Below are 19,093 nucleotides of genomic sequence, written 5' to 3' on the forward strand. Positions count from 1 at the left end.
TCTACTAGACCCTCCTAACTGTAAGTGTACCTCAAGAATTTGTAATAAAAAAGCTGCAGCAGATAAAAGCATATTTTGGCTCACCAGCATCTTGCTATTATGCTGAGTACTAAACACTTACCATAGTATTACATCTATTGAGTGCACTCTTCTAAAAAAAACTTAAAATCTGAGCACAGCAGAGAATTGATTTTAACTCAGTGTTAAAATTTTAAATTAGACAAAGATCAAATGCATATAGAAATGCTTAGAGTTTTACTGTTAAGTAGTAGCTGATTACTCACCAAATTGCTGAAAAACCTAAGACAGCTATGGCAAATAAATATGTTGTTTACTGATTTTAACTTACACGTTTTCTTAGCTTTGGTATTGGTTGTGCAAAATAAAAGGTACAATAGATGAGTAACTACGACAAGAACTGTAGTAACAGAAAGGTAGATTACTGTTAAGAGGAAAATATGTGTACATCACATCTTGGGAGCATAATAGAATTTTATGTAGTAGACATACAAATGTCTAACCACACTATAAGAAACCTGCTTTACTGCTTTATTTAAAATTTAGAGGCAAAGAAATTCTGGAGATGCTTTTTCACTTATACTATATGATAAATAAATTTTTAGCAAGGCATAAAAGACTGAAATGAAGCTGAAGTTTTAAAAGAAAACTTACTGTGGACTGACATACTTTGCACCTGGAAGAAAATATTAATAGGAAAAAAACTTCAATTAAAGAGAGAAAGACCAAAAAAAAGAAATGAGGTATGATCTCAGAACTTTAATTGTTGTAAAGGCATATAGTTCAACAGATTGTAATGGGACTCTGTTGATTTCTATCCAATAAAGATTTGATACATGAAGTACCAGGTTGTCATAGAAAAAACAAAAATGTTAGTCTGTCCCTATGTCTTGCTTCTACAGGCAGTCAGTGTTGATAATGAGCCCTATCTGAAGTACCACAAATAAAGGGTATAACCAGCTCCTTCTAAACAAAGTAAGATAAAAATTGCTTGTCTTTCTGAATTATATGCTTTTTAAAACCTATACTTTAGGAATTCAAGAGTTTTAGCACGCCTCCTTGCTTGAAGAGTACCAGTAAGAGTAAATCTAGGGGGATGTACATGGGACAGTTGTTGCACACAGTGTTCAATAACCAATTTTCTGACGGCATATATGCCAGTTGGGTTTTTTGCTTCTTGTTTCCGGTGCTTATGGTTCTTTCCTAGGTGATTTCAATACGTAGTTTTATTGAGTTAGAAATAGACCACTGAGAACACACAGATGGCCAATCTCATATGTTCTCCTAGGAGTTCTGAAGCCATGACACATGTAAACAGAGGAGTAAAGGGAAGCATAAGCATTACCTGTGACCTAGATTTTTTAAGCAGAAAGATACTGGGGTTTAGTCTTAGTCTAATACATGAATGATTCTTCTGTGCCTGTGGTAAAGCCCCAACATACACAACACTTAGATAAAAAAGGGTCTACATGGCAGTTTTAAATTTAAGTATTTCCCAGAGAGACAACATTTTACTTAACATGGCGTATTTTCTTCTCGTTTTCCTGGTCATTAATCAACATGTCTCAATGAGCTCAAGAAGTTGGTCCATGGGAATCTCACGAGGTTTAACAAGACCAAGTGCCAGATGCTGTACCTGGGTCAAAGCAACCACCAGTATCAATACAGGCTGGGGAATGAAAATTTGGAGAGCAGCCCTGCTGAGAAGGACTTAGGGGTGCTTGTGCATAAAAACTTGGACATAACCCAGCAATGTACATTTGCAGCCCAGAAAGTCAATTGTACCTTGAACTGCACCAAAAACAGCGTGGGCCCTCATGACTCCACCCGGAGTGCTGCATCCAGCTCTGGGGTCCCAATATGAGGAGGACAGACCTGTTGGAGCTTGTCTAGAGGAGTGTCACGAAGATAGTCAGAGGGCTGGAGCACCCCTCCTGTGAGGAAAGGCTTCTAGAGTTGGGGTTGTTGCATCCCATGAAGTTCATATAGGCCTATTTCTTGAGGTTGCCCAGACCACCCTTTCTGCAATTCATTTCATTTTTACTCTTTTTCTAGCTGAACACAATCATCTGAGAAATGTCTGTAAGTACTGTTACTTCTGAAGTACTGTTAACTTCTTAGGAGTTATAACTGTATCTTTATTAATTAATGAAAAAATAGTCTAAATCCACAATCCTCTTCTTTTTTTTTTTTATAAACCCCGAATCAGATAAATTATTATGCTTGCAGTGAGACACATTTTTCACTAATACTAACAACCTGAGCTCATATATTTGCAATTCTTTAGGTTAAATATATTTTAGGCATTTTTCAAATATTCTTCTTTTGCATTTAACTGCAAAACAATTTGATATAGTATTGTTGCAGCGCAGTAGAACATCCTGATGGATTTATTTTTTTATTTTTGTCTTTTAAATAAAAATATATTTCTTTCAATTGCATTCAACATCAAGAACAAAATACAGTCACTAGTTAGTGTGTCTAGTCTTCTTGTCTGCGAAAGGTTAGTTGATTTGTATCTGCACTTTTTTACTAAACAAAGCAACAGATGTAAAATCTGGATTTCAGGAGTAAAAAGTGAGCAAGACAGTTTCATTCTGCCGAAGAAAAAAGTAATCTGGAACATAATTCCACAATGCAGAGAGAAAACTATAATTAATTTTAATAGTAATTTGTATATCTTTATAGGCAGTACAAAGTTCCTGCGGTATAATTTAGTGTGTGCAGTTAAACATAGAAAAAGGAAAAGGTAGGTCTAGTAAACAGTCATCACAAGTAAATAACCCTCAGCAGGTCTGAATAATGCAATTCTATGATTCTCTGTCTGGGTACAGTTTTCAGACTGTATTATAAATTAAATTTTTCCTCTTAATATGATAAAAATATATCATTAGATCTGTCAACTGTTACTAACAATAATATCGGGATAAAATAATTAAAAGTAGAGATAATTCACACCTATATTTTGTGGACTTAAAGTCAATATATTGTGATATCATGACTAGTAATTGTCTTCAGTGAACCAAAAAAATGTTGTCCACTGAAAACAAAGTATATTTCCAAGTTAACTAACATCACTATTTTTCCCAAATGATCAAAAAATAATGGAAGTCATAACATTCCATACATTTGCAAATATCAGAAAATCAGAAGTGGTAATAAAAGTGTGCAATTTGTAATTAAATCTATGACATTTTATAGAAGATTTGCCATAGATTTATAGAAGATCAGGTCTCAACATTCTTAAATTTGACTAAAGAAGACCAGGGATCTCCAATTGTGCTTAGGAAGCTTTGTTTTAACACGATCGCATAATTCTAGTTGATAAATTTCAACATCAAGGCTGTTACCTTTACACTTATATAACCACTTTGCAAAATATACTTGGGTAAGCATAATGGCCTTTGCTCAGGGAACAAGGATACAAATCTCGTAGTGTTATTTTGTCTGGTTCTTGCAGTAGATCTTATCACCACTCTGGGCAATTCCACACATTATTGACCCTTAAATTGTCATACAGCATAAGACTAGGTGTTTCTTCAAAGATTCATGATTTTCTATGATTTGCTGATTTCATTTTTTTTTCTAGGGACAGATAGTTTTTATTGCTATAGTGAAACAAGCAAGTAATTTAAGATATATGCAAACAGTAAAGCATTGTTTATTTTACAGCACTACAATGGTAAGTTAAATAAAGTCACCCATGTAAGAAAAAGAATACTTTTTTTGGCATTAAAGTGTCAACTGGAAAGTTCAAACCCACTGTGATATCTCAAAAAAAACCCAAATTATTCTGTGCTTCTTTAACAATGAATTGCCAGGAGCTTAATTATATTTTTCCAAAATATTACACTGCTTCTCAAGTGTGGAAATAGTTCTTGCTTTTATCTTCTTAATGGTGCAGATATGCAGCTTTTCTCTTTGCAAAGGGATTGAAGAAGCTTTTCTGGAAACAACAATCTTAAAGACATAATTTATAGTGCTGACTATTTTTGATTTGACTTATCTTTTTATTCCAGAATTTATTTATCTGCAATTACAATCCAAGCAGTGATTCAAAAGCTTTCTTCTCTATCATGACATACAAGTATAAAAGCAATATTCTCAGAGGTTAAGATTAGAACGAAAACTTGTTATAAAATGGCTTATTAATAAGTATGCAGGTTAAAATTGAGATCACTCCAGTTCTTTTTTCTATCCTTTTACATGAAACCTGTTATTGATTTGGAAACTACTGGGCAAGTAATGCAGCAATAGCATGAAATAGTGTTGTGGAACCACAGTCTAACGTCTCCAAATGTAATCCAGGTCTCATAACAAAATTTTCTCTTGTCAAGCATTAAGATGTTTGCTTCAGGATTTCCAAGAGGATCTACAATTGTACGGTGAGAATAACCTGTTAAACACATGAACCATTAAGAAAAACAGCTAATCATATGCTTAACGTTTTCCAGAAGCAAAAACCTTCATAAGTCCACTTATGCCATACAGATACTATTACTTTGATCAATATGAGAATTACCCGCCATTTCAAATGAACAGAAGATTTAACTGGTTGTAGCAGTTTTCAGTCATAGCAATGTTGAAGCAAATAACACACTTGCATTGCATTTGAAATTCAAGCATATAACCAGGACTTAATTTAATTCGTAATATATATAAAATATTAAACATTCAAACAGAAGATGCCTGTTCACAAAAAAAATATACCTGTCACAAACTGAAAGATTATAAAAGAATAAATACGGAAATGCAAATGGGTTGCTGTGGGAAATCTTGATGCAGTAGACAGGAGTACAGAAGAATGAGAAACTAGAAAGACATTGCAAAACATAAGTATAACTGATATCAGAAGTTCAGATTCTTATCTTTTACTTGAAAGAATAGTACAAAATTTAAGAGACTGGAGGAGCTCAAGTAGCTTAAATTTGAAGAATAGGTAATATCACCTCTTGAGTTTGCATGGGTGAGAATCAGAACTTAAGCATATGGGCACACTGGTGCTATCATACTTCATATTAGGAAAATCAAGCATTCTTCTGTTTGGAGACACAAGGTTTACAGAGTTTAACAAATGTGAATTTCATACTGAAAGAGACAGTCATGGATCACAAAAAGACACAGAAAATGAAAACACTGAGATTTGAAAGGCCTCAGCTTCATAGAGTAGCTTGATATCAATCCTGATGAGCCTCAGCTTACAGAGCTTTTAAGATGTCATTTCCAGAGTGTACCCAGCGCTGTAGTCAAAGAGGTAAAGCTCTGTCTCCACCCAGAGTGGGAACCCAGAGTCAGCTCTTTCAGAGTCCTTCCTTGTAAAAGTACTAAACAAGTTTCTTAGAAGAAAATGCCTTGTTTTTCCTCAATTTTTTCCTGGGTATATTAACCAGGGTTTTTGCAAGCACGGACAAATACTTTTTGGATGGTTCTGTCTCTGGAGATTTGCTTAGGAATCATTTAATTTTCTACCTCCCTAAAACAGTAGGGTACTATTTTTTCAGGCTTTCACACTATCTACCCTGAAGTTTCCCTGAATTTCTATTTATAATTCAGATTCTGCCAAAATTTTCTTTTCAAACAAGAACATCCAGTTAGAAACAAACTGGTCTTTTACTAAACAAAATGAAAAGAAGGAAAATCTTATCTTGTGTCATTGCACTCCAAAAAAATAAGAAGAGCAGAGTAAGTCTGTGAAATGTGTTTAATTCTGCAATCAAAGAGCTTCTAAAATAAGAATACAAAAGTGTTTATAATATCAGAAGAATGTTTATAAATGCTCACTGTTGGAAAACCTTATAATATTAAGATTACATTATTATAATATTACATATTACTATTTTAATATTAATATAAGTGACCTATTTTGCAGGAGATGAGTCAGAGGAAGGTGATCTGAAAGGACATTTGGTTGTTTTTCAAACAATGAGCAAAAAAAGCTGTATTATAAAACTTGTGTTTTAAAATCTGATATGCTATTTTAGTTGGGGTTTTGAGATTTTTTTTCTAATTGAAATCTATTTTGCTTTATGAGGATTACAGTTGTTCAGATTAAAATACTCCTCATTTTCTGAAGACTAGAGGACTTCTTGAACTGTTATACTTTTATCTGTTTTCACGTAAATTGAAGCAGTTGCTGCAATGAAGTTCAAAGAGTAGCACCAGAAGCAAGAGACTCAGGTTACAGGGATAACAAAACATAAACTAGACAGCAATTTTGTCTTAAGTTAAAATACTAAAATATCCTCCTGCTTTTGATGAGTATATTAGCAGCAAAATTAATTTCTGAACATCTGTTCACTACAGGATAGAAGATGAGTTTTGGTCAGAATATATTTCATTTTGATCTTTATTATGTGTTATTTAGTACAAGCTGACTCTAGGAAATTAGTTATGCTACCGCTTTGGTTTTAAGGAAGATGTTTTATTTCTTTATACTATGCAATGTGAATAAATGAAAACTATGACCTCACTTAAAATTAGAAGAATTGAAAATGTAGTGGTGTGCTTTCCAAGATACATAGCACTTAAAATACTGAGAACTACTTAAAAGTAAGTTCTTCATCAAAGTACTCATGGCACCTAAAAATCTAGTCAGTCTGAAAAAAAAAACTTACTAGATGTATCCCTAGCCCTGGACTAGAATTTAGTTCTTCTGAAGAAAAATGTAACTTATCTGATTGTCATAGGTGCATAAAGACTTAAATGTTAGAGAATTTTGCTATAATGCCACTAAATCTCAATTACCTTTGTAAAACACTGAAGGTAAAACCAATAGGGATATATTTTCTTAGACCTGTCAGTGTGAATTAATGAGTTTCTTCTATAACTGCTAATAGTCCATTGGAAAAAACCAGATAACTTAATAGTCCATGAAAACAAAATAGACTGATTCAAAGTTTCCACAAAAATACAGTATTCCTTTGTCACTAAGCAGTGTCAACAGATTCTTTTGAGCAGGAGTCAGTACTGACGTGAACGAAATTTAATTCACCTAGGTAAACTTATTTTGTTACTTTCTAAATACAGAATGCCAGCATGAAATTAATCAGATAATTAACAAATACAGCATTTTACAGAATCATAGAGCTTTCTAAGAGGATCTATTATTGAATTTGTCCAAATGCTTATGTCTTCTTTACACAATCAGAAAACTAACATGATTATACCAAAAGCACAGCTCATTAGTCCCTTCAGGGAATTAATTAACCCATTTTATCTAGGAAACTGCAATAATCCTCATAAGTTATAAGCTACTGTGTTTAATATTGCGATGTAGGTCCAACAAATGTAATGAATGATTAAGTCCTGAAAAATGCAGTAACACTTTTATCTTCTATCTGAATTGAAAAATGCAGTAACACTTTTATCTTCTGTCTGAATTAATAAAAAGTATTTCCTTTCAAAGATTTAGATGGATGAAGGTATATAATTTTCTTCCCATATATTATGAAGAGTTTAACAGAATTTTATTACTTAACTCCAGCATTTGTCACCTTCATAAATCACTAATCTAAATTCATGAAAAGATAATTGATTTAACCATGATTTAAAAGCTCTGGAGTACAACTGAAAAGCTAATAATTTTGCAACATCAATTTTACGTTCTTCCTAGAATGTTTGACCTCACTGAAGGCAGACCTTAGGTAGTTAACAAAGTGCAAACAAACAGTCCCTGCATAACTGTACTAGGCCAGTGTAGCATACTATAGAATCCCTCTTTTCTTCTGGGCAAAATAAATTCTGACTGGGCAGTTTGTTATTCAGAAAAAGTTAGGATAACCTTAGCAGCAGATAAGATGAATTGCTTTAGACTTAGTTGCTTGCAATGTGGAAAAGCACAAATTGCAAAACCTCAAACCAGAAGCAATATGGTCACATCAGCATAAAGATTACTAGATACCTTCTGGTATTTAGTACTAGTAACCTCCCATCAATGATGTACTGTGCCAAATTGCTTTAGACTTAGTTGCTTGCAATGTGGAAAAGCACAAATTGCAAAACCTCAAACCAGAAGCAATATGGTCACATCAGCATAAAGATTACTAGATACCTTCTGGTATTTAGTACTAGTAACCTCCCATCAATGATGTACTGTGCCAAAGTCCCTTGCTTGGCACAAATTCAGATGTCACCACAATGTGCTTCTCCTTGTTACAGTAGAGGTATGACTGAAAGCAGTTCAACTGGCTTTGACTGACAGCACAAATGCTGAAAGACATGTGGATCAAAAATAAAACAGAGAAAAGAACTGACACAGAAGACTTTGCTAGCTTGTGAACAAATGGTTGTGGAAGGGAAAATGCTTGTAGAGAAGAAATGAAAAGGTTTCCAAGCATGGGAGCAGCAAGTTGCATAGATACAGACCCAATTCAAAAATCAAACTTTAGCCAAGAGCTCATTACAGCCAAGATGTCAACTGGGACCTGCCACCTCTTTGACAACAGATGATGAGAGCAGTGTTATTAAGTCAGTTGGCATGCATAAGGGTCCAGAAGCTTTTGCTGGCTTTATCAGGTCCATGCTACAGGGAGCTCTTGCTGTCTTCTTTACAACAGTTCTATGAAATAATGAAGTCGGTTTCATTATTTCCCAGCAATTTTCGGTGGTCCATTTCTAAAGGCATAGAGAGATGCAATGTGTCATAAATATTCTATGACTGAAATCAAAGAGAAGAACTCTGACTCTTGGCTCAGGCTAACACGTATGTTGTTAGATTAACAAGCAATTCATGTTCACCCATCAAAAAACTCAAACCCTTAATACTAGTATGGCATCATACAGACATGACTGTAAAACCTGATACTGTACCTGGCAGTATACAAATGTTAATAGTACAAGAAAATTGTGATGTAACGTGCTTCCATTCTGAGGATTTTTTTAATAATTTATTTTAAATCCCACAGCTCTGGTAAATTTAACCAAGTACAGGAAACCAAACACTCAAACATTACTGCTGTATGGAAAAATAATATCACTTAATCTTTAAACTGCATTAAAATTTTGTTTAAATTTCCACTAAAAATTAAAATGGTGTTTAAGTTTATTTACATCCAAAGCCATTTTTTTGTGTGGACAAAATTTGAACCTCTTCTTGAATTCTTCTTGAAAGCATCCCTTTGTGAATTGTTTAGCTCATCTGCTTTAAATTCATACGCTAACAATTTGAGTTGACTCTTTATACCATGCAATTTTATATAAAATATATTTTTATGTATTTATTTCATAAATCTAAAAAAAGAAGCTAATGAATCACCACTCAACAACTGTATTTCATAAGAATATATAGATATTTATGTCAAACTTCATTTTTCCTCTTGTGAGAAAAAAATCTCATGTAATAAAATGCCATTTCTTCAATACAAATGAATGGCACTTTCTACAGTAACTTTATATATGAGTAAATCTTATGGACTTATAGAACTGAGTAAAATGTTGCCTGTAAAATTACTTTCACTGGTCTGAGTTCATCCTTAATAGTATTTTCAGGACTGCAGATATCTTAAAAGAATTTTGTGTTCTGTTTCATTTCTATAGTTAGTGTGTTTCAGTGCTGCAGCCACAATGCTCCATTCTGATCCTCAAATTAACTGGGATTTCTTGAGGAGAATTTTCATAAAGAGCAGAATCCAGCAGTGAGTGGGGCAGAGATAGTAATTTATTAATTAAGAAATGAGCCCAAAACAGTGTTAGCAACTAAAGCTCCATTAGTTGGAAACTTGTTGTGTCATCCTCATTAGAGTTTATAAGAACAATAAAGAAAATTCTGTGACTTGGGGCTCCACAGCTGTTGGCTTTACATAGTAGCCTAAGGTAGCATTTGCTCAGACAGAATCCTTTTCTGCAAACAATAAGTGCAAAAACCTTCCAACAAGACTGATGGCTTCTTCCGGGGTAGACTCATTTATTCATCATGAAGACAGTAAAAATACCATCAACTACTTTGTCCTGCTGCAAAAAGTAAAGTTGCCATTTTAATCACAGTTAAGAAGACAGCAACTGCAGCAGTAATCATAAGATCATCTAAATAGCATTTTATCTGAGTTATCTACTAAATGAGTTACCTAGATCATCTAGATAATGAGTTCTCTACAAAAACAAGCAAATAAAACATATCAATGCATGTAAAACTGAAATATAAAACATTAAAAAATAATATTCTCAAGCATAATTACAGTTGAATTCAGAATCTATCTCTTTCAACAGAAATTTAGGAGCAAAATTGGTGGAATTCAGCTTTAAGTAGCAGGTTGGTGATAATACAGAGGGGAAGCCTTATTTATACCTTCCCTAGCGAGGGTTCTGCCTCAGTAACTCATTCACAGTGCTCTACATTGATGGTTTCAGCTATTACAATTCTATTGGGAGACTGTTTAGCATGACAGTGGGCGGTGATATGCAGCACTTTTCCCTTTTGGATTCCCTTAAGACTAAGAAAAACTTACTGTCTCTTTGATCAGCCTTGATTCATGTCCAAATGACAGCTCTCTATCATTCAGAATTCATTCATTCGTATCACATCTTCATCTTCCCACTGACATTAATATCTGCACATTAAAATTCAAGAAAACTAACCTAATAATTGCACAGGCTTTGTGTACGCCACATCAGAAGTCTGACAAACGTTAAATTCACTTATATAAAAATCCTTCTCCTGTAGAAATTTCTCTCTTGTTTGCAGAGCAGAATGCCCACTATCAGAGTCTCGACAGATGTTTTATTATCTGTAATACACACAAAACCAGAAACAGACAAACAGCACCTTTTTTCTCTCTGGCTGCTGCCCAATGAGAACAATGTCAAGGATGTGACCCAAGCTTATTCTCCAGGAACAAGATAAAACACCCCATGCATGAAACACAGCATCTCCAAAAGAGTCAAATCACTCAAGCTGCATGTCCTTAATACTTACAGGACAAAGTCTGAGCTGCAGCACTGGATGAAGAGCAGAAAGGGTTGCAGGTGTTGTTTATGATAAGTCTAAAATCACTTTGTGCAATTTTGAGTAGAAGTCTATTAATCAAAGTCAGAAAGGGCTTTCTAAAGAAAACATCAATTACAATAATATGAATTCCAATTACTGTCCCCAGCAAACCCTTGAACCTTTTGGTAAGTTATTGTGCAGTGGTAAGTGATGCATTCACTCAAAAGTCTTCCTACATCTGTACTGATACACAGATATGACCGTAATTGATTCTCAAGACTTCAATGCAAGAAGTTCCTGGATGTGCAAAAAATAATGATGATAGTGATTCACTAACCTCCACTATGAATAGCAACTGATTTAAAAAAAAAAAATCAGAAGTATTCCAATAAAACATAATTCTTCACAGTGCCATAGGTTAAGCATAGGAAGAGTTTGCTGTGAGACACGTTTAAATCTCTACCGAGAAGGATTTTCAAAGCTCAACTGGATGACACATTGCACAATTGATCTAACTGTGAAGCTAGCCCTGGTTTGAGCTGGGGGTTGGTAAAGATGACCTGCTGAGGTACCATTCTACTTATTTTTTTCTATGAGTCCAGTGATCTACTCTTCTATTGAAAAACACTGAAAAATTTTAAAATAGAAAAAAAGCAATACATTGAAGGAACGGACTGTATGCAGAGAAGTAGGTATGTGTGAAAAGCAATTTTATTTTCCTTAATTTCCAGTCCAAATAACACATTTCAATACCAAAAATAACCCCATTGATAATGGCTACACCTGAAACAGAAGTTTCAGTAGCTACAGACAGAAAAGAATTGTGCGTACTGCTACAAAAGTTGAAATGGTGAGCATAAATCAGCAAGAATTCAGAAATCCTATTCAATGTATGCAAAAAAAAAAAGGAAACCTGCATAGCTGAATAAACACTTCTGTAATGGGTGAATGGAGGAATCTGCATGTTGCAAGCTGCTCATGGAGCAGTGCTTATGAATAACAACATGGAAATTGAGTGAATATATGTGATAAAAACATGAACAGAATTAGGGTCAAAGGTAACACTTCACTAAAAAAGATTAAATTTCATGTAGCGAGATTTTTGTAATTTTTTTCCTTCCTATGCTGGGTTTGATAATCTGCCTTCTCCAAAATGGCCAGAGCATTTGTTGAAAGAGTAGTACCATGCTTCTCTTCATCAGTTCACTAGGATGTTGAGCATCAACTGATACAAGTGTCAGAGATCTTGACTTGTAGTCAAATATCAGTTTGCTGGTTTTCAAAGTAATGATGTTACCATTTTCCAGCCAAGAAACAACCTGTTTAAATAAATGCTTCTTGAAAGACATTGGGAAACCTGCAAGCCTGACCAGAGTAGGAACATATATATTGCTTAGAAAATAAACAGAATGGAAAAAGAAATGGATGTTAACATCAATCAACAAGAGTGTGGATGAATACCTTCCAGTTCTTGAAGCACTGGAAGTGAGTTAACACTTATTCTAATTGCAGATTAAGGCATTTCTCTATCTTTCAGTCGGGGTAGCATTTATCTTTATTTGAAGTAGATATGTAATCCAGTCCTGCTCCCCTCAATATGCATCAGTACTTTTCCCCATACACCTTTCTTTCCCAGGCTATCTAGAATTAGTTGAAGACAGAGGCTGAAAAGGTATTTAGGTCAACTTGTTTTATGTGGCGCGTGTTATTTAATTTGTCTGAAGCATGCTCAGGGCAATGGCTGTGTTTCAGGTATCTTAATCTAATAACTTTTTATGTTTGGTCTACTGTTTCAGGAAAATATTATGCAGTAGGTGAAAAAAAAATCCTTATCAACTGCATCCATTTCTTAAATGTACATAACCTTATTAAGGCTTTATTACCAGCTGCAAGGTATTGGCAATAATCTTGAACATTCATTAGATGTTCATGACTAAACAGCTCCAAGACATCAGCTGATTGCTACAAATCAACAAGTTTGCAAGGGTTAAGATTTCAAAATTTTGAATAGGAATATTATACTATTTAATGAGATTTATATTTACAGAGGTAAAGTAAGCCTCCTACCTAAATGGTTTTGTATTAGAACTTTTTAAAAAAACTCACAAAACTCACAACCCAGCAATAAGATTATCAACTATTGCTTTTACTCAGAATAACCACTACATTGGGAAAATAATTAGGTGGTGTTCTGCTATTTTACAGTACTGTCTTCTTTCGTTATAGGTACTAAATATAGCACTGAATGTAAGTGTTTTTATTTTGGGGCATGGTGGATTGTTTTTTTTTTCTCTTGCCATACCTGTAATGCCTACATATGTTGAGGAAGGTTTCTTTGTGGTTTTTTTTTATTTTTCACCTTCAAAGTATAGACAAGTAAAACTCATAAACAATTCACAACCACGGAACAAAGCCTAGATATTTTAAACTAATGTTTGCAGAACAGGTGTCTCTCATAACTGGTTGCCAGGATGAACAGCTAGACCTTGATATTTTGTTCTTTCTTTATTTTTAGTATGTCTTATTCTCACTGTCGGTATGTACAATTATGATTTTAGGCATTCAGCTTCAACCAGTATAGCTGTATCTTACTCATATCATACATCTGATCCAAACAGAATCATTAACTACAGAAAAATTAGGGATAAACCCTGTTCTTCTGGACAGCACATGGCCCTTTGAATAACATGAGGGTCCTTTCTTTCTCTAAAATCCTGTGGTTTACATGAGATAGATATATAGATATATATATATATACACATATATATTTCAATTTCAGGAAAGAAAGACAGTGGGAGTCTTGCACATTATACAGTCTTCTATTATCTTCAAAGCTGATCTAATTTATCCATTATAAATGAAGCAGAAGCCTGACAGAAAAACATGACATCTGATGGTCTAATTAATATAATCACTTCCTAATTACAAGGTTTTCCAAGTTCGGAGTTTACTTTCATCATCCTTTGTGCAAATAAATTTGAGAGATCAAATGTTGACATGAATTCACAGAACTAGTGATCTAACCAAAGCCTTTTTAGCAAGTCATGAATTTCCTCCTTGAAATCTAATCTTGGAGAAAAAAATCTGCATTTTTTCTGTCTTTCAGGACGTGAGCTGAAAGCAAAATGAAGCAAACAGATAAAGAACTGTAGCTAACATTTTCAGCCACCATTTTTCCCTGCTTGGTGGTGTGCATTAAGTGAAAAACTATGGAATAGCCTCTTATAAAACAGAGGAACTGCATTATTATTAATTTCGATTAGTCTTTAATGGAAAGAGTTGTACTCAAGTTGCAGTGGGGTAATGTTGCAGCCAGCCTTTCAAATTGTATTAGATACAAACATTATATGTTAGATGGATACCTAGGCATCTTGGATACCTACTCATCTTCTGAAACTTAGTTATGTCACATTTCCAAATCTGCCCAGGTTTAACCAAGCAAACTATTTTGCAATATAAATACATTCCAGTAACGGAGAAAATTCTGGGGAGAACATTTACCTTGTATTCCTTTGACAGTTCTAACTCACTATTTTTACTCAAAAAATTCACATGGTATGCAAGCAGTTATCATTATGAAATTGCACTATAAACAAACTAATATTAGGTTAGTTTATTCCAAGCAAGGAAATATGTTTATTCTAGTTAACTCTTTGTGTCATTTAACCCCAGCCAGCAACCAACTCCCACAGAGCTGCTTATTCACTCCCCAACCCCAGCTTCCATTGTTTATGCATTCATAAGAGGTTGCCCATGTGCCTTATAAAATTATAATAACAAGATTTGCAGTTAGTGAATGCTGCCTATCTTTGAGCTGTTATTATGGTAGTCTCAAATTGCTGTGAAATAATACACAGTATCAAAGAGAGAAGAAGCTGGACAGACCATGTTTTGTGAAGAATGCCTCATGTTCTGAAAGTCACTACCTTAGTTCTTCACTTCTTTTCTTCTTCCAGGACTACAAAAGAGTATAACAAGGCATGTTTTAGCAAACTGTTTCTTAAGGTAGCTGTTATCATGGTCAGAATAAGAGTGAGAGAAAGTAAGGTGTCAGACTTTCTACAGTACACTTTCTTTCTATGACTCTATGTCATAACTCTACCTGCACTCTCAGAACACATGTATTTGAAATGCTTGTACTTTTCTGACTTCCCTGGTAGGCCACTGGTCTTCACCATCTTGACAACCAAGCACACAGAGCTGTAGTCCAAAAACCTGTACAGACAGTTTCTTACCTACAATAATTTAGTTCTCAAATTTTGATGCTTCATGCTCCTTCTTTTTCCTGAATTTAGGTTTTCATTACCTCAAGCAGTTAAATACAGATTCTCCAAATTTTCTCAAGTCTGAAATTTTGTGTGTTTATAGTCTTTCTCAAGACTTAGATTTGTATGTTTTTACAAAGTTTTTGTGAAATTATAAAATATGCATAGATTCTTCTAGTCCTTAGTCTCCACAGTAAGTCAGTTTCTACTAGAAGCTACATGAAGGTCTTTTGATTCCACATATAAGGCATATCATAGCACAAAGAATGAGTCCCTTGTTGAGAGAGACTAAATTCAGATGTGTCTTTGGCATTGCTCCATTTTTTAACTATTGTCATATGAAAATGAAAAAGTGTTCAACCTTGAGGAGACACAAGTGAGAGGAGACTTCGTCAATGTGTGTAAGTATCTGAAGGGAGGGTGTCAAGAGGATGGAGCCAGGCTCTTCTCAATAGCACCAACCAATGGAACAAGAGGCAGTGGACAGAAACTGACACACAGGGAGTTCCACCCGAATATGAGGAAGACCTCTTTTGTACAGGTGACCTTACACTGGAACAGATTGCCCAGAGAGGCTGTGGAGTTTCCTTCACTGGGGATATTCAAGAACCATCTGGATGAAATCCTGTGCCATGTGCTCTGGGGTGACCCTGCTTGAGGAGGGAGATTGGACCAGATCTCTACTGTGGTCCATTCCAGCCTCCCTGCTCTGCAAGGAGGTTGACCAATTCTGTAATTCTGTGACTATATTTATAGTGTGTTCATTCCCAAGTGCAGACATTTGCAAAGGATACATGAATGTTTTACTTGCATGAAGAAACTAGATTTTGCACAGTACTATGTGCTAATATCCAGATTTTCTTAATCTTGGACAGCAACACATATACTTGCAGGAAAATCAGAACAACCTTATTTATTCAAACAAAGAGCAGTTTACAAAAAAGATTCTAATATCATTCTGATATTATATTGTTTAATACATAAATAAACTTTTATCTTTCTTTTTCAAATTGCTCTTTTTTTAAACCTCAGCCACATATTCTGGATTTCCTGCTGTCACCCAGATCTTTTCTTAAGTATGAAACCCTTCCCTGCACTCTGTTGGTCTTCAAAAGTTTGATTTGGGCATTTTGTTGTGTAAAATACTCCAATCCCTCCAAAATACTCCAATCCCTCCACAACCTGTTTTTATCTCAAGAAAGAGGGAAAGACCAGAAGAATTTTTTTTACCTTTCTAAAGTGTCTTCTATCCATAGCTGCCATTACACTAAACTGTTGTTACTATATCCTCAATATTGATGGTATATAAAGTAATAACATTATTTCTAGATAACACAGGAAAACAGCTGTGCAGTGTCCAATTACCTAAAGCAGAAAAGGAACATTAGTCCTAACAAGTAGGACAGAGTCAGACTAATAAGGAAGAATGACTATTGAAAAAACTTAAAAAGTAAATATTTTTAAGGAAATAACTGAGGAAAGAGTGAGATAATAAAAAATGCTAATACATAGATGTAATCTTCTCTGTTCTTCAAACAGCTCTTCTTGAGTATGACAGACAAGTATTCAGTCTACAAGGTTGTCTAGTACAGAAAACTCTTTCAGAGAGACAAGAAAGCATTTACTCTAGTTTTCAAGAAAGGCAGATAATTTTGTTATTTATATAATACCTGACATTTCTGCAAGATAGGGTGCTTTTAGAATCCAATAAACTGGTGATCAGAACTACATCTGGACACTTATAAATAAATTAACAAAAAACCCAAACCAAACAACCTAGCTTTAAATGTTTTATTTAGTGCATTCTCTATTCTTATATAAAGTATATATTTTAAACAACAAACCGCATTATGGCATTTGTATTCCCTGAGTTTCCTAAGTTTATAAACTATTAAAATACCCACTTTTATTTATCTTTAAATAATTTTCATTCAAGGAATAATTTGGGATTTAGATTGAGGCTTTTCTATGTGCTACATAATATTTAAAATAAAATAACTAGAAGAAAAATTTTTACAAAAATCATCAGTGAAATGATCACTAAAGAAAAACAATACAGTCTCTATATCTCTGAACTTCAGACTAATATAAACAACATGCACTAAGCAGAATTTCACCAAGTGCAGCACCACTCATTACATTCATTAACCTGTGATCTCTAACCTGTGATCTGGATATATTTGAGTCAGAGCGCCCTACAGTTGTAATTCTCAGTTGCAAGAAATAATTTCTGAAAGGGTATGAGGCACTGGATTATCATATCAATTATTGGCTCAGATCAACACAAATGTGTATTGGGGGGAAGGGACAGTTAGAATTTCATGAAGGTGGAATGGTGCCCTGCCCCAATCCAGCCCCTTGGAGCCACCTTGGGCAGCCCCAGACTAGCTGTCAGTCACTGGACACTGGGAGCACAGCCCACACTTTATTCCCTGGAGCCTGTAATTCAGTCCCAGAGTGACTGGCACACTGAAAGTCCCACCTTGGGTGGTGGGAGTGGCCACAGGGGGGGCAGAGCAAATAAAAGCAGCACCACACAGCCATCATGTGGTTGCGACCCTACCATCTGGACATGTGGAATCTAGACTTGCATAGGACTCAAGGTGGTAGCTATAATTCTCTATTTTTCTCTCTCTCTTTACTTCTTCTCCTATTCTCCTAATCTCCTTTCTTGATATTTTGGGTAGCTTAAAGCTGGATGGGCTGGATTTTGCTAAGCAGTATGGGTTAGCATGTGCTAAGTCAATTCTTTATGGAATGCTTTTTTTTTTTTGGTTGGATGTTGCCCCTTAAACTTTTGCCAAGTTCCCTTATTTTCTAAAGTTTGCCAGTAAAAGTGTGTTATTTGACCTCCTCAGGAAACGTATGTAGCGTCTTCTCCTTTGTGCCCTATCAAGGTATTAAAAGAAATGAAGAATTTTTAATAAATTCAGCAGGTGAATTTTTAGAGCCTTGTATATTTTTAAAGTAAAAGCCCAAAATCTGGGCCTGGGGTCTTACGAAGGGAAAAGGAATTCTCCCAACATTATCATTTGCAGCAGTGGCTATAGTATACATATAATGTGTTAGTCAATAGGGAGATTGTAGTCATGGCAAAGTCCTTTAGCATAACACTGTGACCATAAGTAGATAATGTGAATGATCCTGTCAGTAGCACAAGCAGAATTTGTTTTCAAAACACTTGCATAAAAAAGCAGAATTCCATACTGTCACTCAGGTCTGCATATATAAGACAACTTTGAAGTATTTACTTTAACTCTTTTTCATTCAACATTAGTTTTATTCTAGTAGAATAATTAATGAAAGAGAAATAATGAAGAAAACTCTGCCAAATAAAACAAGGTAGACAGTTGCCACTCATAATGGCAATATTGGTTGCAAGTCAGTCAGACTTACTTGGCCAGTCAAAAGCTGAATTTCAAACCATAAAAGCTACAGTATCCTGCAGTTGAATTGAGGGAAATTATGTACTCAAGCAAAATGTAATTGACGTGGATCACTTAGTAACAGAAAGTTAGAGTACTTCAACTGGCAGAAAGGAAAAGGGCCTTGATTCTCGACATAGAAAGGCACCAAAGGAATTTTACTTACTTAGGGGTCAGAAGGCACAAAGGTCCTTGACAGTTCAAGTGATTTTTTGTTCCCTCTAGTTGTGTTAGTCAATTCATCTAGAAGGTGCTTTTCTTCCCCATTTCCAATAACAGAAAGAAAGAACACTGCTCTCAGAATAAAAACCACAGCCACGAACTTGAATACAAAAGATCGACCAAGAGAAGAGGTTTAGTACTTAACATGAGCATGCTCCTAGTTCATGGCAAGAGAAACTATTAGTAAACATAGAATGACAAAAACAAATGTCACAAGTCTGAATATGTTATGACAGTATAAA

Source organism: Chiroxiphia lanceolata, chromosome 1 (assembly GCF_009829145.1).
Source record: "Chiroxiphia lanceolata isolate bChiLan1 chromosome 1, bChiLan1.pri, whole genome shotgun sequence".
Taxonomy (NCBI): domain Eukaryota; kingdom Metazoa; phylum Chordata; class Aves; order Passeriformes; family Pipridae; genus Chiroxiphia; species Chiroxiphia lanceolata.